The sequence below is a fragment of the Protopterus annectens genome, chromosome 4.part1 (assembly GCF_019279795.1).
Source record: "Protopterus annectens isolate FY-2018-M chromosome 4.part1, PAN1.0, whole genome shotgun sequence".
In the NCBI taxonomy this organism is placed as follows: Eukaryota; Metazoa; Chordata; order Ceratodontiformes; family Protopteridae; genus Protopterus; species Protopterus annectens.
Genome location: NC_056734.1, coordinates 245,842,616 through 245,870,115, shown reverse-complemented (window position 1 = coordinate 245,870,115; position 27,500 = coordinate 245,842,616).

Here is a 27,500-nt window from a genome sequence, read left to right as displayed (position 1 = left end):
TAACAGTGAAATACAGCTGAAATGTTTGAATCTGCTTTCCAGTTTTCACACAAGTTTCGATGAAGGTCGATGGACATTGATATTTATAGTTAAAGCATTTTGAGACATAAATGAATAATTGCAGATGAAAGGCTAATTGCTCAGTATCACTGAGATCCATAACTGGATGTGCATGAGACTAAGATTTAGGTTCATACATTCATAAGTAAATGCTAAACATTCTGTCTGCAGATTCAAGCGTAGCCAATATATCATATTCAGAAGTCCCCCCATCTTCAATGTGGGCAGAATAGGCTAGGCTGGCAAAAAAACTGAAGCTCCCATCCAGTTATATATGTTTAGTTTGAAGCTAGTAAGGGTGTTACTCTGCCTGATATGTAGCAGCAATTTGTTCAAGAGGCAGATTGGGATCTAAAGGTATAATTCCAGTGTTCTCTTTTTATCTGCTATTGAAGCTTTTTTGCCCTTTAACCTGGTATTTAAGGAAATATTTTTACTGTTAAGAAGTAAGATGTCAAGGAGGACTGGAACTTCAATGGCTTGATAAGTTGAGCACTGATAACCATGGAATAGTCTATAAGAGATTGAAAACAGAGAAAAAGAGGGCTGCCAGACTATATGGATATCTGAGGGTCTTGAGGCTGCTGAAACATGTTAGTTAGAAATCTGTGAGATCTCTCAGCTTTAGTGATATGTTTGCATAAAAGCAAACTGAAAGAACTATTATAAAAATAGATTAGTAAAGGAATATGAAGAACTCTTTGGATCTAGAGAACATGTCTTAGGTAATTAGTTGGGCCATGCAGTAGGATTTCTGAACAGCTACAACGACTTGATGGTCAAAAATCTATATTTTCTGTCTGTGACTGATATAGCTGCTTCATGTTTTACCTGCTTCATTTTGTTTTCTGTCTTAAGAAATCTGCTTTGCTTGTGTTTTTATTCTATGTGAGAGATAGATACACAGATTTCAAGCCTTCATAAATTGAAGTACTGCTTGTTATTCTCTGCTAGGTGAGAAAATTAAACCTATATTTTTGCATATGACTGACAGAACTGCTTTCTGTTGTACCTGCTCCATTTTGTCTTCTGTTTTAAGAAATCTGCTTGGCTTGGTGTTTTTGTTCTTTATGAGAGATAAATAATTATCTAGGCTGCATATTTCTCATCTTTTTCATTGGATAAATTGTGTCTTGAGTGATACTTAAATACACAGTGAATTTCTGGACCTTTGTCTTTTTCTGAAAAGATTTCAAGCCCGCATAAAATAAAGAACTGCTGGTGACTCCCTGCTATTTTTTTTCAACCTACACTCCCCTTTGTTGATGTGCTTTTTAAACCTGGTGATTTTAAGCTGCCCACCCCTATTATAAATCAATCTTAATAAGCTCCTCCCTTTCTATGCTGCTGTTGATATGTTGAATTGCTTATTTGCCTTTCCTTGTGCTTATACTGAAAAAGTGCATTTTGCCACTTATTGTCTGTTCTACTGATTTATTTCATCTGAATTCATTATCTAGCTAATTGCTGGATAAAGTAGTGTATTTTTACACTCTAACAAGCAGTTATTTTCACATCAATATGTTAGTGGATTTTCCATCTAGTGCCCTGAGAGAAGCCTGATGTCCTTCGTGGTTAACTGTTGCAGTCATGACTATAGGGTTCTTTCTGCCAGCAGCAGCCCCCAATCGGCCAAAGTCCCAAAGTCTGAATCGGGCGTCATCTGAGGTCGCTTTTATCCTGACATCAATGCGCCAGAAGGTATAAAGACCTCAGCTGACGCCATTTCCCCAGTCTTTCTTGCCGCATGGTGACCTTTGCAGTTCATTGATGCTGGTCGGCCTGTTCCTGTTTGTTTTTGGATTTAATCCCAGGATTTTCATTTTTTAAGATAAGTACCCCATTGGGGAGGTCTTTTTCTTGCTCCAGTCAGATGTCAGAAAAAGTTAATAATTGTATTTCTTGTGGGAAGCAAATACCTCATAGGGATTTTCACTCTTACTGTATTCCCTGCCTGGGTCCTGACCACGACGTTGCTAATTGTGCGTTTTGTGCTAGATTTAATCAGCGTACTATTAGGCGTAGATATAACTTTGCCTTTTACTATTTTGGAAAAAGGTTTAATTATAACATGTCTTCAGATTCTTTTCCGGCTTCTGGGGTGTGTAAGAGGCGCAAGGATGCAGACAGGCCTACGAGGTCTACAGCAAAGGATGTTACTCAGTTATTGCCAGTTGCTGGTTCATCGGTCATCAGTGAGGCACCTTTACAGCCCCTGTCATCTGCCTCTTTTGCACCAATTGCCTGTACCAACTCCGGTGTGGAGCTGATGGGGTCTTCAGAATTGCCAGGGACTGAACCTTCGGATACTGCACCCTCAGTTGGGTCCGGAGCCGGTAGGCAGGTACCAGCTTCTGAGGGAGTTCTCAGGCCTTCGCAGCTTCCTGTAAATGTGGATTCAGTTTTACATTCAAAGACAAAGTCTAAGGCTCCAGCTAAAGTGAAATGGCAAGCACAGGCACCTTTTGATCAGGGTCCTAGGCCTCAGAGGCAGATGCTTAGGATGGCTGAAGATCTCTTAACTATGATCAGGGGTTCACATCCCCCTCCTGACAAGAAGCCTAGATTACAGTCCGATTATGATTCTTCAGACCAAATTTCTGTTTCTTCTGCTTCTTCCCTTGAGCAGGATTATTCTTTTCCTCCTTATGTGGATTCTGATGCTGAGGATTCCTTTCCTTCAGCCTCTCCTCCTGAGGATTATTCTTTTGGTGAAATTTTGCATGATATGAGGGTTCATTTTCACTGGGAAGGGCAGGAATTTTCTGAATCCAAGAAAAGGCTTAGGGATTTTTTTCTTCTCCCACTGCATAGGCCTCTGGCTATTCCCCCTGTATTGGACATTGTAGATGATGTTTTTTCAGAAGCTTCTCTCTCTCCTGATTCTTTTCCCCCTGCTCCGGTCAAACCGGATAGGTATTATAGGGTTCCAGATTCTCACAAGTTTCTTTTTAAGAATCTTTCACCTGATCCGGAAACAATTTCTCAGGGTCCTAAGGGTGTTAAAGCGGCCTCTGCTAAAAATCCTATTCCATCTGACCGAGAGTCCAGGGCTTTGGAGAGATGGGGTAAAAAAGTTTATACTTCTGCTACATTGTCTATTAGGGCTTTGAACTGTCAGTTTCATATGCTGAAGTATCAGCAATATCTTTTGTCTGTATTTAAACAAAAGATGTCAGCTGTTTCTATTGGTGCATATAATCAGGAGTTACAGGATTCATTGCATGCTATTGAACAGGTGGGTAAACATACCCTGCATTGTAGTTTTGGTTCTTTGGAAGCTTCTTGTAGGGCTGCAACAACTGGAGCAGTTATTAGAAGACATGCTTGGTTAAAGGAACAAAGCTTGCCGGATCAGGTTAAAGCCAAACTTTTGGATGCCCCTTTGCAGCACGATGTTCTGTTTGGGTCCAAAGCTGAAGAGGTATTAAAGATAATGGAGGACAAAGCCAAATCTATGCAGACGGTTAAGGATTTTCTACAGGTGCACCCTCCTAGATTTAGCAGACACTGGCCAGCTAAACCTTGGTCCTTTCCAGGCTCGGACAGGTCTCAGAGAGGCAGATTCAGGTGTTCCAGAGGTAGGTGACAGGCACAGACCCATTTTAGGAATAGGCAGTGGAGTGCCCCCTCTCCCAAGGGAGGTGAAGATAAGTCTCAACCCTACTGAAAACAGTCTTTATGACTCTCTCTTTCTGGTTCCAGGGGCTCCTCTCCTGGAAGCACTTTTGGGGGGAAGGATTTCTCTTTTTTTATCAAAATTGGAGCCACATAACCTGGGACAAATGGGTTCTGGACATAGTCTCAAGAGGTTACAGATTTCATTTCCACACCTTGCCAAAACTGAACAGTTGGCCAGATCTGCCAAATCATCAGTGGGCAGAGGCGCAATGGCAGGTTCAGTCCCTCCTGGCTATGAGGGCCATAGAATTGGTACCAAATTTAGAAATAGGGCAAGGTTTTTATTCCAGACTTTTCCTGGTTTCCAGGAAGGAAAATTCATGGAGACCAATCCTGGACCTTTCTGTACTAAACACCTTCCTAGATATACCAAAATTCAAGATGCTCACTCTGCAGCAGCTGCTGCCTATGTTGGGCAAGAACGCTTGGATGGTGACTTTGGACTTAAAAGAAGCTTACCTGCATATTCCTATAAGGCAAGAGTGCAGAAGGTATCTGCATTTCAAAGCGGGCTCGAAGCATTACCAGTTCTCTGTGCTGCCCTTTGGCTTATCTACTGCACCCAGGGTCTTTACAAAGTGCCTGGCACTAGTAATGGCATTTTGCAGACAGAAGGGGATTCAAATATACCCTTATCTGGACGACTGTCTTATTCAAGTGGACGACAAAGACACTCTACTTCAGCATCTAGCTTTTGTGCAGCATCTTCTTCAGTACCTCAGTTTCACAGTGAATTGAAAGAAATCAAATCTGGTACCCACACAACAGATTACTTTCCTGGGTGCTCTTCTGAGTACTATAACCCAGATGGCTTCCTTGACACCAGACAAAAAAGTGCAACTGGCTTCTTCTTTCTGACACCTGGCTTCAATGAAACAGCTGACTGCAAGAAAAATTCTGCAGGCTTTGGGTTACATGGCTTCCTGCATTCTACTAATACCATATGCAAGACTGCATATGAGGAATCTGCAGTGGTACCTCAAGAGTGTATGGTCTCAGCATTACCACAGTTTGGAAACAGTGATCATGATTTTGCCTTGTCTCCAGCAAGAGTTTCTTTGGTGGGCTGAAGCCTGTCTACAGAACAAGGGGAAGCCTTTTTGTCCTCCACCGACCAACCAAGGTCTGACAACGGATGCTTCAGATTATGCCTGGGGAGCCCACATGCACAGGAGATGTCTTCAGGGTGTTTGGACAAAGGAGCAAACACACCTGCACATAAATTTGAAGGAGATTCTAGCTGTACAGATTGCCCTGATAGCGTTCAGGGACCTTCTTCTACCAGGACAATTGTTGATACAGACAGACAACACTACAGTGATGTGGTACATAAGCAGGCAGGGGGGCTCTCACTATTACCCCCTGTTCAGATTAGCCATGACTCTATGGTACACTGCTCTGACCTGCAGTGTCGACTTACAAGCTCAATTCCTGCCAGGAAAAGACAACACTCTGGCAGACACATTGAGCAGACACATTTCGGATCCACATGAATGGATGTTGGATGTTCGGATATTCAGGATGATTATAAAGGCGTGGGGATGTCTGGACATAGATCTCTTTGCATCCCCTCAGAATCATCAACTTCCAACATTCTGCTCAAGGACCTACCACAAACTATCATGGAAAGTGGATGCCCTCTCATTCAGTTGGAAACACCTCTCAGTATATGCTTTTCCTCCTTTTCCTCTTCTACCTCGGGTACTTCTGAAGATAAAACAGGACAGACCGCAAATTATTTTACTGGCTCTCAATTGGCCTCAGCAATTCTGGTATTCCACTCTGATGAACCTGGTTCAGGAGCCTCCCTGGATTCTGCCTCAAATCCCTCAATCTACTGTCTCAACGAGATGGCCAGATACTGCACAGTCATGTCAAAACTATGACTCTAGCTGCCTGGTGGATCCAGGGTCTGTAAACACCTCTACCCTTTCCAAACAGGTAATGGATGTAATCCTTGAAGCTAGATGGCCCAGCACTAGAAAATCTTATGCTGGTAAATGGAAAAGATTTTGCTCCTGGAATCAAGTCCAGGGTGGTGATTCTGCTGTTCCGAACATTCATCTGATTTTACAGTATCTGATAGAGTTGTTACATACGGGTCTATCTTTTTCGTCTGTTAAGCTTCATGCTTCTGCTATTTCTGCACATTACGATACGGATCCTCCGATTTTTTTCTCATCCATTACTTAAACAATTTCTTAGAGGGGCTAAGAATATTCAGCCCCCTATGAGGGTTCCTGTTCCCACTTGGGATCTTAACTATGTTTTGGAGAAATTAACCTTGTCTCCTTTTGAACCTGCAGCTTCCACGGATTTGAAATTTTTGTCTTGGAAAACTGCTTTTCTTTTAGCTATTACCTCTGCTAGAAGAATTTCAGAATTGCAAGCACTCATGGCTGTGGAACCTTTCCTTATTTTTCATCAGGACAGGGTATCTTTATGGACTAATCCCACCTTTATGCCCAAGGTGGTTTTGGCAGTGGCCTTGAATCAGTCTATTCATTTGCCTACCTTTTATCCTAATCCTCAAAGTGAGGAAGAAAGTCTTTTGCACTCTTTAGACGTGCACAGGCAGCTTCGTTTATACCTGGACAGGACCAAGATATTCCGGAAATCTGATCAGTTGTTTGTTGCTTATGCACTTACTGTTCAAGGGAAAGCAATCACTAAGCAAACTATTTCCAAGTGGATTACCCATTGCATCAAGTTCTGTTACTCTTATCATGGCAATCCAGTTCCTGTTAATGTTAGGACTCATTCTACCCGGGCTACTGCTACTTCAGCAGCTTTTCTTTGTGGGGTTCCTACCAAGGATATTGTTGAGGCTGCTACTTGGAGTTCTGTACATACTTTTTCTAAGCATTACAACCTCCCTCTCTATTCTAAATCCAGGGCCGGTTTTGCTTCTGCGGTTTTGCAAGGTTTTGTGACTGCTCCCTCTGTTTCTCCTCCAGCCACCCTTTCTTAGCTTTGGGACTCAACCCTACAGTCATGACTGCAACAGTGAACCACGAAGGACATAGTACAGTTGTGTACTCTTACCATAAATGTAGATGTTCGAGTGTGTTCACTGTTGCAGTCTGGGTTACCCTCCCTCCTACGCCCTCTTTTGTTTTTTCTTTGAGTATTATCTGTTATGAGGTATTTTGGCTGATGAGGTTTTGGGCATGGTTTCTTTTTTAGCCTTTTCTTTCTGGGCACCTGACATCTGGGGCAAGAAAAACTGGGGAAATGGCATCAGCTGAGGTCTTTATACCTTCTGGCGCATTGACGTTAGGATAAAAACTACCTCAGCTGACGCCCGATCCAGACTTTGGGACTCTGGCTGATCGGGGGCTGCTGCTGGCAGGAAGAACCCTACAGTCATGACTGCAACAGTGAACACACTCGAACATCTACATTTATGGTAAGAGTACACAACTGTACTTTCTGTCTACATTGGGGAAATACTTGAGATTTCTGCATGTGGTTTTATTGCCTGTGGGGTGCTTATTAATCAGCTAATTTTGCTTTTAGTGCCTTTATAAATTCAGTACAGTTGCGTGGATCTTAGCTCGTTTATACAAAGTGAAGTACTTTTATTTATTTATTTTATTTATTTATTTTAATCACACTTTTATAAGATGTTTAAAGTACACTGTTCTATCTGTATCTTTAAGCCTGTTTGTCGTAGCATTTCATATCATTTAAGTTTGTTTGTGGTAGCATTTCACTCCAGACACTCTTTTACTGTGCTTTTACATTAGGAGGACTGGGGTTATTCATCTGGCAGTAGGTGTTTACCTGATCTGTCTGAGCTGAGAAACACACAAAAGGGCTCTCAAGTATTTTTTGCACTTCTCTTGTATACTGTGACTGTACCTTAGTAGTTTCAAAAATGTACTTTCTGCTGCTTTAAGTATCTGTTAGTTGTGAGGCTATTGTAGGCAGTTTGTGTGGTCTTGTTACAGTTGGGCTCCAAACCATCTCTTCTACATAAAGACAATGTTTTTTCTGCACCCTTGTGGCAGAAATGTGCTCATCTAACTTGTCTGAGTTGGAGATTACTGTTGGAAGGCTTATTGTGAGCTTTCCTGATTAGTAGTTAGCTTAAAACATATTTTTCTTTGCTCATATTTAAGCCTTTCATTCGCATGGGCTTTGGCAAAGATACTCAGAGCTGCTTATTATTTGGCGACTTCGCTACTGATTGCTGAGAATCTGCTTTCACCTGGAGAAATCCACTACTTAAAAGATAAAAATAAGTATTTTTTGTGCAATTATCTTTATACTCTGACTGTACTTTAGCAGCTTCTTAAGTTCTTAAGCTACTTGCTTTTATTTTTGCACTTTATATCAAAGAAAAATGTACCATCTACTACTGATTTAACAGTTGGCTTAGCTTCTGGTGTCAGTCCAAGGAGATTCAATATTTATCAACCTGGGAAGACAAGGTCAACAGGCCACACTGCTTTGTCAGAGATGGTCTGCACTGTCTCCTCTAGGCTTTCAGATACTCGCAAAGGCATTAGCCACCTCTATTGTGCCTTTTTTTAGGCAGTATCAAAATAACTAACCTCCCACCATAACAAAATCCACTCTAGATAAACTCAAGGTACTGCTGCTTAATGCCAGGAGTCTAAACAAGAAATTGCACTCCTCACTTTGGCAGATACTGATGTTTGTGCAGTCACCAAGATATGCTTCAAAGGCATGGAAAGCACCCCAGCCATACTGTATGCCTTCCATACATTCAGACCACAAACTGAGCATGAAAGAACCAACAGAGAAGGTGTTTCCATCTTCATTAAGGATAAGTACACCTCAAGACTAGACTAACAGTATGACTCTCTTGAGCTACTCCATGTCCAATTAACTATAAGCAAAGACTGCTACCACATCTTAGCTAGTTGTATGTCTCCCATCATGAAACTGGAAAAGCATACTGCATACCTGGACTTACTGGAGTCACTTGCCATACAGCCCAGCAACTTACACATGGATGATTTTAATTTTCCTATAATCAACTGGGAAACATATATGACTACAAATATGCTGGCTCAGAGGTTTTGGACTTTGTCACTGCAAATTTTCTGGAACAGCTAATCAGCACACCCGCAAGAGGCTCAAATATCATGGACATACTATTCACTAACATGAGAGATCATTGCACCCCCCCATAATGTCCCTCTGGTAAGACTAGACCAAAAATCCATTTTGTTCAATGTGATTGTAAGACCAGGTACCCATTAAACTCAAAAATGCATAAGGCATTTTCAGAGGCAAACTACTTGCTACTAAATGATGGTATAAGAAGTTTCAAAGCCCCCTTGAATGTAGATAACGTGGACTCCTATGCAGAGGTGTACACCAATACCTTGTATAATCAGTTAAACAGTTGTATAGAATCAGCTGTTCCTAACCAGATTAAAGCCAGGTCTTGCTAAAAAAAACAAGCCATTCTGGTAGACCCCTAGTATAAACAGGCTATATGACAAGAGAAAGAGCTAATGTCCAAGAACGAGAGGGAACTGGCTCAGCAGAGGAAGAAATCCCTCTCTATCTTAAATAAACAAATTAAAGATCTTGTCAATTACTCCAGAGCTAATTACGAAGCAAAAATAGCCTCCTTAGCTAAAGATAATCACAAGGCATTCTTTAACTACATCATCAGAAATCTAAAAACGAATACCCAGCTATGCACTGAACTGGTAGTGGATGGCACCACCCATTCTCAATTAGCGATAATAGCCAACCTGCTAGCTGATAGATTTGGGGCAAGCATCGCCCACCGTCCCCTCCAGTCACCCCCCCCAAAGTATACCTATCTCAAAAGTGCTACCAATCCTCAGCATTTTATCTCAAGACAGCAGGCCATTTTGACACTCTCCAAGGCCAAAAATACACATCAGTGGGACCAGATAACATCTTAGGTTGCCTTTTAATCAACTTAAAATAAGATATAGCAGACCCACTTCAATCTATGTTTAACCACAGACTGTGAACCGGCTATGTTCTAGCAGAATGGAGGACAGCAATAGCAATCCTTCAACACAAAAGGGAACCATCAACCGACCCTAGGAATTAAAGGTCCATGCACTTGACTTGCCTCATCTGCAAGGCCATAGAAAGAATTATTATGGACCATATTATCAAGGACATACAGTAGGTAATCTCCAAACTCTGGGCCCAACACAGTTTGGATTCATTAAAGGTAGATCATGCCTATTAAACATGGTTCACATCTTCAAGAAAGTCACCATAGCCCTGGACGAGAGAAAGACAGTGCATACTGCCTATCTTGACCTAGCCAAGGCATTTGAAACAATCCTCCACTCGGGTATTATAGAGAAACTCTACCAATTGGGAATTAACCCCTACATTTCCAGATGGTTAGACAACTGGCTCACCAACAGGACACAGACTGACAAAGTGGGTGACTTCACCGCTAGCAAAAGACCAGTCACCAGTGGCATACCACAGGGTTCTATGCTGGGCCCCTTTCTCTTTGGAATTTATTTCTCATTAGTGCAGGCAAATTTGGATGGCCTATGGCTGACCAAGTTTGCTGATGATTGCACATTGAGAGCAATCACTGAGTCCTCCATTGATGTTAATATACTGCAGACAGGGTTAACACGGACAAATGATTAGTGTCAAAGCCATGGATTAATGCTAAATGCAAAAAAAAATGCATTATTATTCATTTGGAAAATCTGACATCCCTGCTAATTACATTATTGATGGCACCCCTCCCCCAAGTGTAGACCCAGTGGTATGTGATTTTGGTACTCAAGTTGATAGCAACCTGAATTTTACCACAATGTATACACAGAAGCAAGGAAATCCTTCTACCACCATGTATCCACAGTAGTAAGGAAATCCTGTGTGGCACATCTTATAAGTAAGGGTATCACATCTTGTTCTAAGAATCTTAGAATTCTATTATACTCAGCTGTCATCAGACCAGTAACTGAGTATACTGCTCTGTTTTGCATGTACCTCACCAGGCACCTTCAAAAATTGGAGAGACCACAGAGGTTTCCTTACCAAGGAATTACAAGGTACACAAAACAAATTTTACACAAAAAGACCGAAAGCCCTGTCAGTGTATTCTGTCTCCTATAGGTTGCTAAGGGGTGATGTCTGCCTGGTTTACAGGACAGTCTCTGACCCAGTCCTGATGGAAATGTTACACATTCATAAATCAAACTGCAGGAGGATGACTCACACCAGGGATCTTGACCTATTCTCTGACATGAACAAGTCATGCCGGAGAGGTAGATACATCTACTTAGAGGCTACCTCTGCTTAACATACAAGGCCATGACAAACCCAGAGCTGGTGGACATGCTACACTTAAAGAAATCCCAATCCCTCAGAGCCACATGCTCCAGGGATCTAAACCTTGTCATCACAATGAACAAAACATGCTGTAGGGATAGGTTCCTGACCCAGAGACTCCCAGACTCTGGAATAGACTGCCCATACATGTCAAGCAGAGTGCCTCTTTGACCCTCATCAAAAGGAACCTTGACAATTGGATGGAAGATAGGAAATTCACCCAGGGATCACGTCAGTCACCCTGCTAGACATGGGTCCAGGGAAGTAAATATTGTGGGGAAGAAATATCCAGGGAATTGTTATGGCTAGGCTTGTATAGGCCCTAGGGCCAATAGCCTAGTACCAACCTTTGAACCTATGCTGTGTGTCCCCCATAGAGAGGCCAGTTATGATCTGCTCTGTAGATATGGAAGGTATGGGACAGGTTGTAGGAATGTCATGTGGCACATGTGGTGGGGACAGGGGAGTGAAGCTGACACAGTACATGTGGGACTACAGGTTACCTATGAGTACAGACTCATTATATGTGTTATCATTATGTACAAGTTCACTGACGATCTGGGCCTGCCCTCTGAGGTTTCACATATAAATATACTGTGCATTGTGGTTCTGCTTTGTGTGGATGGATAATTTTGTCATTTACTATGTTTACACGTCACAACACTATGTGCTTGTTGTAGCTAAGGAGGCTGTGCCTCATTCTTAGGGGGGGCACCCTCAACCCAGCTATCAGACAGCAATATCCACCTCTTATTGTACAAACTCCTAATTGCAGTTGTTCACCAGGCAGGTTTGCTGTGCCATGAGGAGCCCGTGTTCTTCTTTTGAGGTACAGCTGAGTCCATGCAGTTGTACTGCTGCATACATAATGCATGGGTGTAGATCTCGGCATACTTGTCTTTCCCATCTGAGGGAGGAGGTACAGTGAAGTTATGTATACCATCCCACAAGAGGTAATAAATTGCTTTGTTGAAATATATGTATTGCCTGCAGGGGGCAGTTATTTCTGGTAGTTTTAATGAGTCTAACCTGTGGTCAGATCTCACCAGGGAGGACCTTACAGTGGGGGGATGCAGTTGTCACCCATATTGGTAAACACATGATGCAATACATTGGCTCCCCTTGTGGGGATGTCATTGCACTGCTCCAGGGCATTGTAGTTAAGGACGTGGACAAACCTTTGGGCAAGTGAGCTTCAGTATGACTAAGCAACACAATTGATGGTCACTTAATGCCACCCTGAACCATGGTGTAATGATATATCTTGATAGGCATATGTACATCCAATAAGAACAATGGGTGTCTGAATTCATGGAGCTGGTCCTGTAGCCAGTAATTGCTTTATTATGTGCCCTTCCGGTAGTGAATGGCACCTACAGTGTCTCTGAGAAATCACAGTGCTTCACAAAATCTGGATGTGCATCTATCCTTAATGAGTATGTATACACTACCTGCATTACCTTGCACACTTGTCATTTTGATGTCTGAACATGTGGAAGGACATGTAGTCTGGTATGACTGTGGTGCTGTCCACAGCTTTGAACCAGATGTCCTTGACTGCACACATGTCTGCATATTCCAAGGTGGGGACACCTTCCACACAGTGGGGTTCAGTGTTGCCATTCCCAGCGTGTAGCAGCATAACCATGATGTAGTATGAAGAGTGTGTTCTCATCACAAAGGTATCCCTCCAGAAAGTGTATATAAAATGCATTGTGGGGGTGTCAGCAGCCTTGGCCAGTACTCCAAATTTCAGCGGTGAGAGATGAAGGCCTCCACAGGTCAAGCACTGATGTCTGTTGATCAAGGCATTCCAGGCAGACATGTAGTAGATTAGATCCCCTTACAATGACAGCACATGCTAAGGCAATTATTGACTTCCATAAATTTCTGTGTGTATGGGGCTATCATCCTGGGTGAGGGTCAACTGCAGGTGAAAGCTATCCACATACCTGTGAGAGACGCATACTGTCTAAGCTCAGTCATGTGTCTGCATTCAGTCTGGTGACATATGTCCCTAGTCATACACACCTGCAGGAACTATGATGTCACCATTATGTTAACTGATATTCCTTGGTTTGCAGCAATGTGTGGTATGGCATATTGTGTCAACCCACAGACAGCTAACTAAGATCTTCCCCATACGTAGCCTGTTGACACAGTCAGTCTGTCTCACAATGTCACCACCTATGAATAAAAGGTGTAATTTTGTGTTTTGCCTCAGGTGTTTGACTGGTGAGAGTGTGGTGCATGCACTATCTTGTGTACTGTACTCTCCAGAAGAAGGATTTTCTGAGGTGTATGTTGTTTGGGAATGTATCTGTTAAGGTGCTGCATACATGCAGGTGTGTGTGATGTGAGTGTAGGTGGTGCAGGATGGGAGCTGTGCATGTTCACAAAATGTTCATTTCTATATGTAATAACTGCTGTTGGACACACCATGGAAGCAAGGATTGAAATGCAGTGACATCTGTCACACATTGTGTTTATATGTTATAGGAGTAGAGGGATGAGGACACATTCCACAACTCATCAGTAGGTCCTGCAGAGTTAAAGTCATGCCTGACATACAGTGTTTGTAGGCACCACTTGCAGTGAAGATGTGGGTTCCTGTGCATGTATAAAAGACTTTTTCAACATTGCTGACATTATGTTGGCCACAAGTGTACGATGCCTGTCAAGCAAAGAGACAGCACACTGGTTGTTGTGTGACATGTGGGAACACAGTCGTGTTTCTGGTATATAACTGTACAATATGACATGCCTATGACATGTGGCAGGTAGACGCACATTGGCCAAAGGTGGTTAGTCTGCTGCAGTAGGCCTCACAGCCATGTCATGCAGATATCAACCATTAATCTGTTGAAGGGCAGGATGCATGACTTGCTGTGAAATTATCACCTACAATGGATCACTGCCATTGTGCTGCTTGTTTCAGCAAACCTTGCCATCTATGTCAATGGACATCGCACATTATATTGTGATGCTGCAGCAGTGATCACCATCTTGTCAGCTCCCTAATGACATACTATCAACCGTGAGACAGAAGGCATAATAGATGCAAAAGCCAAATTAGTGCCCAGGTTGCTAATCAAGGCATCTACCTGGAGAAGGGTATGTGAAGCCTACAGAGCCTTTCATGATGTGGGACAACTATGTGGATGAAAAACAGGCTGTGTCCTGCTATTCATCATGATCTTTGTAGTAATGTTTTGTGTGTGATGACAGACAACATATCAGTGCACGGTATCCTATGTGAGAGTGGTTTTGGTGAGACAAGCATAAGTAGCTGCCAGGTACAAGCAATTCCATAGACTCCCCTGTTTTCTACAGTCTTCACAAGGTAATTGTGTCTTTCCAGTACAAACTGCTTGGGTAGTGTCCAACTACAGAATACCTGTGTAAAACCCCCACCTTACCTTCATAGGGTATACATATTACACTTACCAAACATGTCTGTGCTCTGTACAGACACCTTGGATACTCTCTTCTTGGAATATGATGGAAGTGACTTCAGTACTTACTTGCACAAATGACAACTAGCATGCAGTGCCAAGCAGTACCCCCAGATCGAGTGTAGAGAGTCGTGTGCTATGAAATGTCATGAAAGAAGTTAGCAGGTATAGGAGCAATAGCAATGTTATACACCTACTGACGCTGGACCACACACCATTTGTTGTGCTCAAGGCCAGATCATGCATACCTACCCTAATATGACTCACTCCACCTACTATGGCCTGACAAGGTGTTTGACAATATTAGGCCAGCAAGCTTTGCAGGAAACACTGTAGGTTATTTACAGACTGGTATGTCAGCTGGGGGATAGGCAATTGTCTGACAATTGTCTGACAGTCATATTCTGGGAAGATAGCATTGGGGACCTACGCTACAATGATGTCAGTCACCAGTGATTTTCCCCAGACATCATTAATGGAGTATCCCTTCTAGTAATTCCCTTCTGTGCAGTCACAGCTACCGTCAGTTACCTCTGACTGAATACATTAGCAGGTGGTTGCTTATTAGGAGCTGTCACTGAATCCCATACAGAATCAGCAGTTATCCAGGATGACCTGAGACACACATTAAGTTGTTGTCAGAGCCACTGACAAATAGTAAATGCCAAGGACTGTGCAATACTATCCTTTGGTAAGTCATCCACCGCTGGAAAATATCATAGATCTCTGCACACTGCACACAATTGAGCCTTTTCTCATGGAATTATGGAAACAAACAGTAATGTAGCTTCTGACTTTCACTGGTCAGTAAGATGTGGGTGTCCATTCAAATTTGTACAGCCTATACAGAAAGGTATGGCATATAAATCACAGACTGTCATTGTTGTACTGAATGTGGCACTCATCACACCAATCATTGAGTGCAATAGCACCTTTGCTATGTTACTACACAGGCATATCTTACAACTGTAGTAGTCACACAGGATCCATGGTAAAACAATACACATTGTAGATAACATGTCCTATGGCAGTCCATGCCAAGACTGTACATGTGTAGCCTGTGTCCTACATGCTATGGAAGGGATGTGTATGGCTGCCATACTGGGAGTTGTCAGATCCTACTGTGTACCCCCCACATATTCAAGACAGGGCTAACACATATCTTACCTGTTCTACACACCTACACCATTACTGTGGTATAAATAGTACATGGTGGAGAGACAGGTATGTAACACAGACACTACACCCTATATGTAACAGGCCACCCATGCATGTGAAGCACACATCTACTGTAATGCACACTATGTACAAGTTACACAATGGGATGCAGAACAAGACAATCATAAATTATGTAGGACAGATGTCTGTAATGGACACAGGACATTTGTAGATAGGGCATCTCCATCACCACAGCTTGTAGATGTGTTAGCTCCTGAAATCCTGGTGACACTTATCAAGGGTATCAGACCTTTTCATATATTAAAAATGCATGAGTAGGCTGAATGACATCATTGTCCTTGTTAGCCTGGTTACACATATGAACCTATGGAGCCATGCACCTATAGTGTTGTACCTTGCTGAAGATATATTTCATCTGTGCTAACATTCCATTCTGTGCTAGGACATCTATGGGTTTATTGCCAGTGGGTATCCATAGGTGTCCCCTACAGACTACTGAAACTGAAACATAAACAGGTCTGTGACACACCTTTCATTGTGTAAGTATACAGCCATTACAACATCATACAACATAAGGTACACAAAATTATGTACCTTACTGACAGATACTGTATGCTATGTCAGCATACAGTATCTGTCAGTAACCAGTACAAGTGGCATGGCAAAGCAACACTGCATTACACAAGTACATATTAATTTATATAGTCACCCTGTGCATCAGACACATAGCTTCATTTCCCTGTATTGATGACGAGGATGACAAGGATGTGGCACAGGTATCATTACTTGCACAGGGTGTTGTGTAGGGGTGCAGGAGGCCTGGGCTGACCCAATAGGTTGAAAGTATGTGTGTGAGTCAGGAAGGGAAGCAGACAAGATGGACCATGTAAATGTGTTGTGTGTGTCTGCAGGTGTTCCTAAATTTGACAGTGGTATGTGAGTGTGTGAATGAAAACAGTCAAGCTCAGTTCTAGCCCTACATGTGTGCGTGTTGGACAGCTTTGTACTGAGAATAGTAGCATGACAGTTCACCATATCGCCCCCAAACATGGGAATTGGTTCTGCTAGGAGTTGCACTGGCACCTCCATACCCATGTCAGAAGCAGTGCTGGTACCTGACAGTAACTGCTGTCTGCTGGGACCGTGCCCTCCATGGGAGTGCCCAGGACCATGAGTCCATGGCCTGCCATATCTTGGTGTGGGCAGCACACTCTGCTCTGGAGCACTGGATGTACTTCCATTATGGAAATGTGATCATGCATGGTCACAAGGACCCTCAGCAGATGGAGTTACTTACCTCTGTCCACAAGTCCGATGCTGAAGTCCAACCAGATGTTCCAGTGCAGACAATGTGCATTCCAAGACAGATATTTTGCGATCTGTCTCAGACCACCTTCTTTCCACTGCATCAATGAACTGATACAGGGTGTCATCAATGCAGTGGAGGCAGTCACGGATGTCAGACTGTGATGCATCCATAACCCAGAGCATACATCTGTAGTTCCTTTCAGAATGTGCCTGTACCTCCATGATGGCCTGAAACATACACCGAGTGTCCTGCGATGTGACACCTGCAACAGGTGGTGGAAGGACAGCAGGCCTCCTAGGAGCACCACTGTCAATCCACCTGTGTGGAGCCTCACCAGATCTCTGGTTATGGCCAGTGTCTACACTCACTGGAGCCATAGTAGCCACACTTTCCTATTCAGTGTCCCCATCTTTTGACTGTCCAGTATCTATGGCTTCCAGGGAATGGATATGTGTAGGCATACTGATTGTGTGAGGTGACAATGAGGGCAGAAAAGGGATGTCAACCTCTGGGACAGATTCAGTCCCTGAAACCCCTACCTGTGCCTCACTCTGGTCACCATCGTCATCAAAGTTGGAAGAGACACTGACATCAGGTTGTATAGTGAGACCAACCCCCCTGGTCAACTTTGATAAGAAAGGGAAAAGCAGTACATTAATAACTGCACTATTATGCTCTGCAGTACTACATTGCAATATATGTAAAGCTGTATACACTGTCACTATTACAGACCAGTTTAAAACCCAACCTCATATAGTAGGACATACGGACATTGTTTTTTCCCACAAACAGCTGTAGTTGCTTGTAAATAAAAGCTTTTTACACAGCAATCTCATCAGCAATAGTGAGATACATTGTTGGCATTTGTGAAGACTCTGCACAGTTGACACATATGGCAATCTGTAATGTCCTGACAATACTATCACAGCTATCAGTGTGGTCACACCTACAAGGAACAGGTATGACTCTAATGTGTGTACAGTCAGAAAATATCTGTGCAGTTGGCAATCATGCCTACAGGACAGCAATCCAGGCAGCAGGCCTGGGATGACACTTTAGGGAATACATTTTGAAAATCTACATCTGTAACAAAACAGTAGTGTCATGCTTACCAGGATCAGAACCACAGCCTTGTTGGATACCTGACAGACCTGTGAAAAGTTGAAGGGAGGAAATATAAGTATAACTGCATGTTGCACTATAAGAAGATAATATGTCCATATATCTCACATTTACAGTAGCTACTGTGTTGATAGTTATATTGGTCAAAATCTGAGCATGAGATTCAAACTGCAGTTAATCCCCTCCTCCCACAAAGAACAAAGACCTGGCACCCACGTAAAAGTATGTACACTCTGACACACTGAATGGTCCAGTATTCCAATGCTGATCAGACTAAGCTTACCTGCACAATCCCCTGCTGTGGCAACTGCGGCAACCACATCACTGATGTATGGTGTGATGGATGCCTGTGAGTTGTCATGTGTTCCTAGGTTCACCAGGAATTCCTCACTGGCTGGGAGTGGTTGTTCTGCTGTAGAACTTCCACCAGTGACACCATGATCCCTGGCTACATCTGCTGCTCTTCTGTGTACAGCACTAATCATGTCTTTTATATGGTGTGGAAACTGCTCATATGTCCTGCTATGATGACCTATGGCATTCACGTCATGAACAAGGTCAGCCCACAATGCTGCCTGCTGTTCCCTGCTTTGCCTCACCCTGGACAGTAGGAGTTCATGGTGTTGACGGAGGCCTTCCAGTATTATATCAATTTCTGCATCTGTGAAAGGGACACAGAGTCTGGGATAAATGTTTCCTGAAAGACAACAAAATAAGAACACATATCAGGATAACATAAGTGGTCATACACAATGCAGAGATACAACAAGAACATAATGGCTGGCAGTATCCACTTCTTGATCACGCATGTCATATTCCACAGTGTGCAAAGATACTAAGCATGTGGATACAACTAAGATACTAGCAATGGTCAGCTATTCCTGTGTGTGTCATGACAGATACTGATGTATAATCATACACCCAACACTGGAGTCCATTGTAGTGTGTCCCCTAGGGTAATCCCCCCAATAATATGTCAAAATAACAATGCCAAACAAATAGCAGTGTGCTATTACAACCATTATAAAGGGACAGTCCCATGAGACCAGTGTGCCACATTGTCAAAAGAAATTTCACCCTTGATGTATTGTACATCCTCTCTAGGTGTAACACATCTGGAGATCAATGACATATCATTATCATAGTTCTAAGAAAGGTTTAATGCTGAAATCCCCATTTTCCCTGTGGATATTTACACATATGCATCATATTGTAAACAAAATGATTACATACCTGATGGAGTGCAATATTCCTCTCTTGATATGTGCAGATATATACAGTTTTTGGCAACGCGTTTACTGTGTGAAGAAAATCTCATATAGACTGGTTGCCCATAGATACCTGTTTGCCTTTTTTACATGCTTCTCATTACCAGGTGATTGCCTCTTAAACAATCTGTGGTTCCGAAATGCTAACTGCAGCTAACACAGCTGATTTGCAATATTATCAGCCAGTGACATGCAACCACTGAACAAGATATAAGGCCTTCATGTAGATTAGAAGCCCTTTCTGATATATTGTGCTGGACATTACTGGGGTCAAGGGACTGTGTCTTCACAGGGGTAGGTCTGTAGCAGCTAGTTTTACATACAGATGTGTATGCTACAGACTGCAGCTGCGGCTGCAGGCAATAGGCATAGGTAGAGAGTGTGAACACTTTAGAAGACAACAAGCTGTAAGAGTAACTGTGGAAGCAGTGTCAGCCTTGTTGTAGAGGCAGAGTCAGGGTGAGGGTACCCCTTCCACTCAAATTAAGGCACGTGTTTAAAGTAAGTATGTTAGGCAACAATATCACTAACAGAGTACTAAGCAACATGTCTGTTATGTCCTTGAGTAAAATAGGGGTAAATAAACCATTATGTCAACCATTTGGAATGTGTGTGCTGGCAGTCCTTGTTACTAGCAGGGGTATCATATGTGTATGTTAGTTGTGTAGCTGTGCTAATCTGTAATGTGATTATGAAAGGATTGTGTGTGGCATTCTGACATTAGTGGGCCTCATTTGCATTACCTAAGTTTACATCCTGTTTGAAAGCATATTAATGCATGATCTGTCACTTTATGTACTTATAGTGTTGCTATAGGGATATGTGAAGTGTGTTCCTATCTACAGGCCTGCGACTTCCATCAGTGAAAAGGAGACATTTTATTTGATATGTATTGTGTGGATAAAGAGTGCATGACTTATTCATTAATTGCTGGCTTCACAATAATGTAATTTAAATACTACACACCACTGAATTTGAACCGAGGACTATGTGTGGCAAAACTTACTGTTTGCACAGCATTTAACAGACTGAGCTAAGGAGTCACTGTCATAGCAGGTGTATTTGTCAAGATATAAATGCACACATACAGGCTATGACATACTTTTTGTACATCCATCATTATGTGAATGGCTTTATATGGATGTATTTCTCCAACAGAGTTCCCAGTTGAACATGTATGTTGCCATTAATGTTTTAGTAGGTTTATTTCTAAATGTTGTTGGTAAACATGCACATTTACCTTCTAGTACAGACTTCACTTACATCCATTAATCCATGCCCGGCTTTCTACTGGTGTACTGTTGCACCAGACTCCAAGTTACACTCACATTTTTTCCATTACTGTTTAAACAGGTTTGCATGATGGGGTGTGGCATGCAGCTCTGCTTAAACTCACTTAATGATTGTAACTTGCAGTTACTATATTTTGCTTAAACCAACTGCTTTACTTAACAGCTGTGTGGCATGACACATTAATGCAGAGATCTACAGGTGCGATTGTCTTGGGTTCGAACTAGAGGACAGGTATTTATTTTGTACGTGTTTATTATCATTTAAAACACATATATCAATATACCTCCATTTAGCTGAGTGTAGCAACACTGCACTACGTGATGAGTTATGTAGTGTCATGCAAAAATCTTTAAATCAAAGAAAAATGAGAAGATAGGAAAGTGGTGAAATGGGGTGCAAGCAGGGGGAAAACATAGCGAAAGGCAGGTAGAAATGTGCAGGAAGGGTATAGAAAAGAACCATAGATATCCATTTATTGTACAGCAACAAGTGTGCACTTTGATGGAATTTGTAGATAAATTTTGACTCTCCTTCCCAGAGAGATGGGTGAGGACAACATAACTGTATCCCCAAGCCAAATGGACCAAATTACGTGTGTCCAGTAGACACTTGCAAAATGAAGAGCTATGTATGGGACGATAATTTTTTTGGGACAAGTGCCCATTTTTTTTTTTTAAGGTGAGAGTGGAATGTTGGGGAAAGGACAAGGGTACATGTGAGAGAGGTAAATTAGGTAGGTGAGGAAGCTTTTGCAGACAGACACGACAGCAGACAGGGGTGGTGTGTGACCCAAGAGGGGGGTGAACACCTTGGATGGGGATAGTTTTATGAAATTGCAGTGTCATGTGCCTCCACAAGGTAGCAGCATGACTCATGTCCCCACTGATGAGACTGTCAGCACTACTGCATCACTGCCCTGGGAGTGGAAGTGGAGGAAGCTGGGCTCTGGGGTGAACCTACCCCACCAGGGTGGCCAGTAGGCTCTCCATCTGGTTCAGATGGCATCCAAACCCATGTTAAACAATCCTGCATACTTGGGTGACAACTCCCCCTCCAACACCACTCCAAGAAGGGGGACAAGCTCCATCATGAGGGGCAGAACTACCCACTGCTGCAGGTAGTACAGGGGCAGCAGAAGGGACATCAGCAGGCTGGGTCCCAGATGTCCTAGGTTTGGGTGCCACGGCCAGAGGAGGCAAGGTAGGTGGATCACTGGAAACTGGCCTACCTTGATATGCCGTAGTAAATTAGTTATAATGATAAGTTAAGGTTAGCAATAACTAAACCAATGTTAGTATTAACATAATGGAACATAACATTGATTAATCTAAATACATATTAAGGTATATTATGTGAAACACAACATTAAATAACATAACAGTAAGTACATTAACAGCAAAACAGTATTAAATAACCCATAAGGCCAATAAAACAATTAAACAGAATATATTAATATTAAACCATATTAATAAATAACAATAATAAATTAAAGAAGATAAGGGGTGGGGAGAGAGAGAAAAACATATCATTAGTGATGTCACAAATGATATGCCTAAAAAGACTGCTAATACATAATTCTACAGGTGTACAGTGTCAGTTGTGAGTACAGTGACTACCATTCTTCTATAGATGATGTAGCACATATTTACCTCTTAAGCTGTTAGCATGGGACAGTATGGGCCAAGCACTAACAAATGCAGGTACACAACTACATGGAACTGTTTCTCATAAAGTGCATGTACATGACTACAAAGGGATTCTAAAAGACATTGCAGTCCAGGTAATCATTTATCTGCTAATCATGGACCAGAAAGATTGGGTGGTTTTATTTACATTACAAAAAATCATGACAGTTGAGAGGCTGTCTAATCTACATTAAGTAGATTAGATAGCCATCTTATCTTAGTTGGAAGGCATGGGAGTAGAACCAAAAGATGTGACTGCAGTGGACATCTGGAAATAATGTAACAATTGACTGCAGCAACTTAGAAAAGACATGCTACTGGAAGCATTTAGACACATTTAGTTATGACACCACTATCCTGCTTTACACTTTATTGGTATTGCTGCTAAGTATCTGTGATGTATACACACAATATCTGCCCATAAAGTGGACTACCTCACCCATATACTTTGTTCCTGGAGTTGAAGGAAAAGAGAGCATTATGTGACTAAAAGTGGCTTGGAGACAGCCTTGAACCATACTGAGGGTTGTGCAATACATTTATCAGGCAATTACTTTTGCATTATAGAGTTATTGCAGTTTTACAGTTGACTGCAGTGACATTAGCACAGACATGCAATGAATGCAGCCCTACTGCAAGGATTTAGATACATTTAGTTATGACACCACAATCCTGCTTTACACTTTATTGCTTACTGTATTGGTATTGTTTATTGGTTATTGTTTATTGCACTGCAGTTTTTATTGTTTATTGTTTATTGCACTCCAGGTATCATTAAATATCTGTGCTTTCCACACTCATAGCACATCCTTTCCAGGTGCCCATCATGAGGCTGCATGTTGCAAGCCATCTCAGTTTCATCTGCTTGAAGAGAAGCACACCATTATGCATACCAGTTTTGCATAGATTCAGCTTGTATTTTAGGAAAGTAGTGACAGAAATACTTACATATCTGTGGGGTATGCCCATCCCTGACGTTTTGGACTCAGGTGTCCAAAGTTCCCGTCTTCTGTACTTCAGGTCATCACAGTGGTGACAGCACTTCTCACCAGTGTGGAGGATACCAGTAGCACTGGTAAGATCCCTGGCCAACTGATCCCAGGCCTTATCCTTATATTCTGAGACCTGGTAATTGCCCTACAACAGCCTAGGTTCATAATTTTGTACCTGGACTCCTGCATACCCCACCTATGCACCCGAAAGTGTAAACCCCCTCCAACAAAACCTGGCATACCAGCAGTTAAAAAGACTCCAACAAATCTTGCAGAATTCTTACCTATTGGCCTTAAAATAGGTTGTTTTCCCAGCCTTACATACCATACTGCAACATTCAAAAAAGTGCAGCATTGTTTAGCATCGCACAGACACAAACTTGTTTTAATAAAGCTTAGCAATGTAAAAACAGTAGTAGCTGTTAGCTACATTTAAGCAGTTCTTAGCTCTGTGCAGCTCTTCCAAATGTAACAGATTTGTTTTTAATTTAAGCAAAACATTCACTTACATTACAAAAAAGACATGACTGCTAGGGACTAGATCCCAGGACCTACTAAGGTTTAGGCCGTGATTCTACCCATTTAGGTACTTGGATATTATGTAAACTAGTATACCTTCACATATACTACTAAGCTACCTGTTAGGGTTGCTAAGCACTGCTCAGCACCACGCAAAATGGATTAAACATAACCAGACATAAATAATTAATTACATCCAGTTTCTATTTTTAGATGTCTGGCAGGTGTCAGCTCTGTATGTGTAAGTGCAGCTCGGCTTTGCTGCATTCCATGCCGCACCATGCAAACAGACAATAAAAAATAAATAAATAAAAACAGATATAATAATGAATTACATCTGATTTCTATTTTTAGATGTCAGCAGTATAGATGGCAGTGCAGCTCGGCACTGCTGTGCTCTGTGCCACACAAATGGGCATTAAAAAAATAATTAAAAAAACTTTAGGAGATTAAAACACTATAAATATTCAGTCACACACATTCCAACACTAGTAGGGTACATTACAATGGTTCTTACCTTGTTCATAACATCTGAACCAGAATTCCCTAGACAATCAACAACCACGGGATAGCCACTACACTACTGCCTACAGGGATTCAATATCCCTGTTACTATGCTCTCCCTCGACAGTGCATCATGATTAATTTTCATGGCACATTACCAAGGGGAAATTATGGCCGTGTACACAGGTACATTCTGTGTAGGCTCTACATTGAGCCTACATGGATTTTATTGAATCCTGGGAAATTTTTTTGAGAAATTCTGTTTACAAACAGAAAAGATCGACTGTATGCTTACTCTGTTTTATATATGTGGAAAAGGTCACTTAGCTAGATTTTGTATTGACAATAATAATACTTCACTACCTGTGTAAAGTATAACCAGTGAAATCCATTATACTAATATTGTTGAGTTTATGGAATCCAGAAAATTGCATTTCAGAATGGCTGCGTCATTTTTTGGCTAGTCTGTTACTGTAAAATAAATTAAATATAATGTCTCAGCATAATTATAACAATCTGGTATGTTTATAAAGAGAAGAAGAGAAAAAATATCCCTTTACTAAAGCAAAAATACAAGCAAGGTTTGCACAAGCAGTTCATAATTTTAATGCGATGCCTATTTTAAGACACAAAATTCTAATATGGAAAACTTTTCTCTTGTCTATATGAGGAAGAGAGCCTACAAATATACTTTTGTCTATCCTGGAGAAGGATAGAGCAATTACCAGACACAATCCTAAGAGTTTATGAATAAAAAAAATATCAAATCATAGTGCTAGAAGGCCCTAAAAGTACAACAATTTGGCAAAGGATACAGAGAGAGAGACAGAAAGACAGAGAGACAGAGAGATAAAGAGAGAGAGATTGTACACCATTTAAAGTGATATGTCAGTATACATGTAAGGCAGAGTAACCAGCAACAGCAGAAGCACTAGGAGGAGCAGAGTTATACAGTAAAACATTGCAACCCTAAGGTGTTGCAAAGCAAGGAGTAGAAAAGGCTAGCAGTAATGAAGAGATCACTCAATGAGAATGTGTATGCCAAGGGAATGATGTTAAGAAAATACAAAGCCTAAGTAGAATTCTAAACTTCTTATCAAACTAAATCAAAAGGTCCCAGCAATGGAAAAAAAAAAGAAAGAAGTAATACCTGATTAGAAGGCTAAGCTCATATCTGTCAATGTAAAAAATAAACCTCAAATAAGGAAAGGCCCTAGGCAGGAGGAACCAGTAAGTAAGAATGCAAAATAAATAAATAAATAAATAAATAAATACATACATACATGCATACATACATACATACATATATACATACATACATACATAAAATGATACATCTATTTCAGGGGGGAGATACTTAGGGAAGGAAAAATAAACTGATAGGGTGGTGCTTGCTCAAACTGAGGCAGAAGGAGAGTAGAGAGTAACTTAAAAAAAAAGAAAAGAAAAATAAAGAACAATTTATACTAAGGGGTTCTGTTGGTTTGGTCTACAGGGGTTTTGGTTGACATCTGTGTAATTGACTGCATTTGGCCAATTATACAGATAGTTGACAAGTGTGCGAGATTAACAATCCATGGGTAGGGGAATATTCCTTTTCCCCGGGGGTTTGGGTGACTTCAGAATTAGTATATACAATTAGTGGGGAGTGCAATTGGGCTTGCTCCCGAGCAAAAAAAAAATGTTTTAAAGTTGTAACCTCAGCACATGCATAGTAAATAGACAGAATTTACATTTTGTTGGCATAAAGTGTCAGGATGTCGATGTATATGCTGGTTGACCAACTGAAGGTAAATCATACTAAGAGAGAAGGTAGCACTGAACGCAGCCCCAGTGATACTCACACTGTATTAAAAATACTAGAATTCTAAACAGAAGAAAGACTGTTTGACGCATTAGATTACTACAGGAAAGGAGGAAGAATAGACAAATAAGGTAGAAATAATAATAGTGATAAAGCATGCTCCTGTGAGTTGCAGTGTCTGCAATAATAGGAGAAGATGCATTGTCATCTATCTCACAACTGACTAACCCTGAAAAAAACAGAGTTGGTTATATGATACCTCTTGTTTTACATTTAAAAAGTACCACAAGCCTTAACAGGGATCAGACTGTATGAGTTATTTTATGGCAGGCACCCTCATGGATTTTAAGGAATTGTTAGAGAAACTTGAGCAGAACAAAAAACTACATTTAAAAGTGTCATAGAATACTTTACCATCCTAAAAAATGGGTTGAAGGTGAAGATGATGCTCATTGTACAGGATCACATGGGAAGAACCAATGATATACAACAAGGAGTGTACAATACAAATACAAGGAACAGGGAATTCAAATCTGCAGATCAGGTGTCACTTTTGGTCCTCTTCACAGAAAACATGTATTGGCTAAACGTCAGGATCTGTTAAAAACAGATGAAAACATTAAATGATGCAAACTACAAGGTTAGACAGACTGATAATAGAAGTATAGTAAAAAAATAATGTATAAACAATTAGAAAACATGAAAAGAAGTGCAGGCCTCCTTAGTTAGCTTAATGGCAGAAACTGAGGGAGCTGTTGGAGAAGGAAAGCTGACCTATGTGTGTGCATTGCAGGTTGGCAATGCACTATGTAAGACAGAAACAAAAGATAAGAGAGTTTCTATTAAGAAGCAAGGATGTTTTTTAGGAAACTACCTGGCAGAGCAAACCCGATTCAATACGACACTGAGATCATTGTAGCAGAAAAGAGTGACTTAAAACTTTACAGAATACCAAAGTCACAGAGAAAGACTGGCAAGAGGAAGTACAAAATGCATAACACATGGGTGACAAAGGACTCAAGACGAGCATGTTTCACACCCACAGTATTAGTCCCAAAGCTTGTTGGAACACTCAGAATTTATCATTTTAGAAATCTGAAAAGCATTTCAAAATGTGATTGGAACCCAATGTCTAGGGTAGATAAACAAACTGAAAGTTTGGGAGAAGTAAGAGGCTTGGCCATATTAGATATGTCAAATGGATACTGGCAAATCCTTCAAACAGCTGAAGCCAGGAAAAAAGGCAACTTTTTCAATGCCAAAAGACTGATTGCAGTATACTATGCCTCCATCTGGGCTGCAC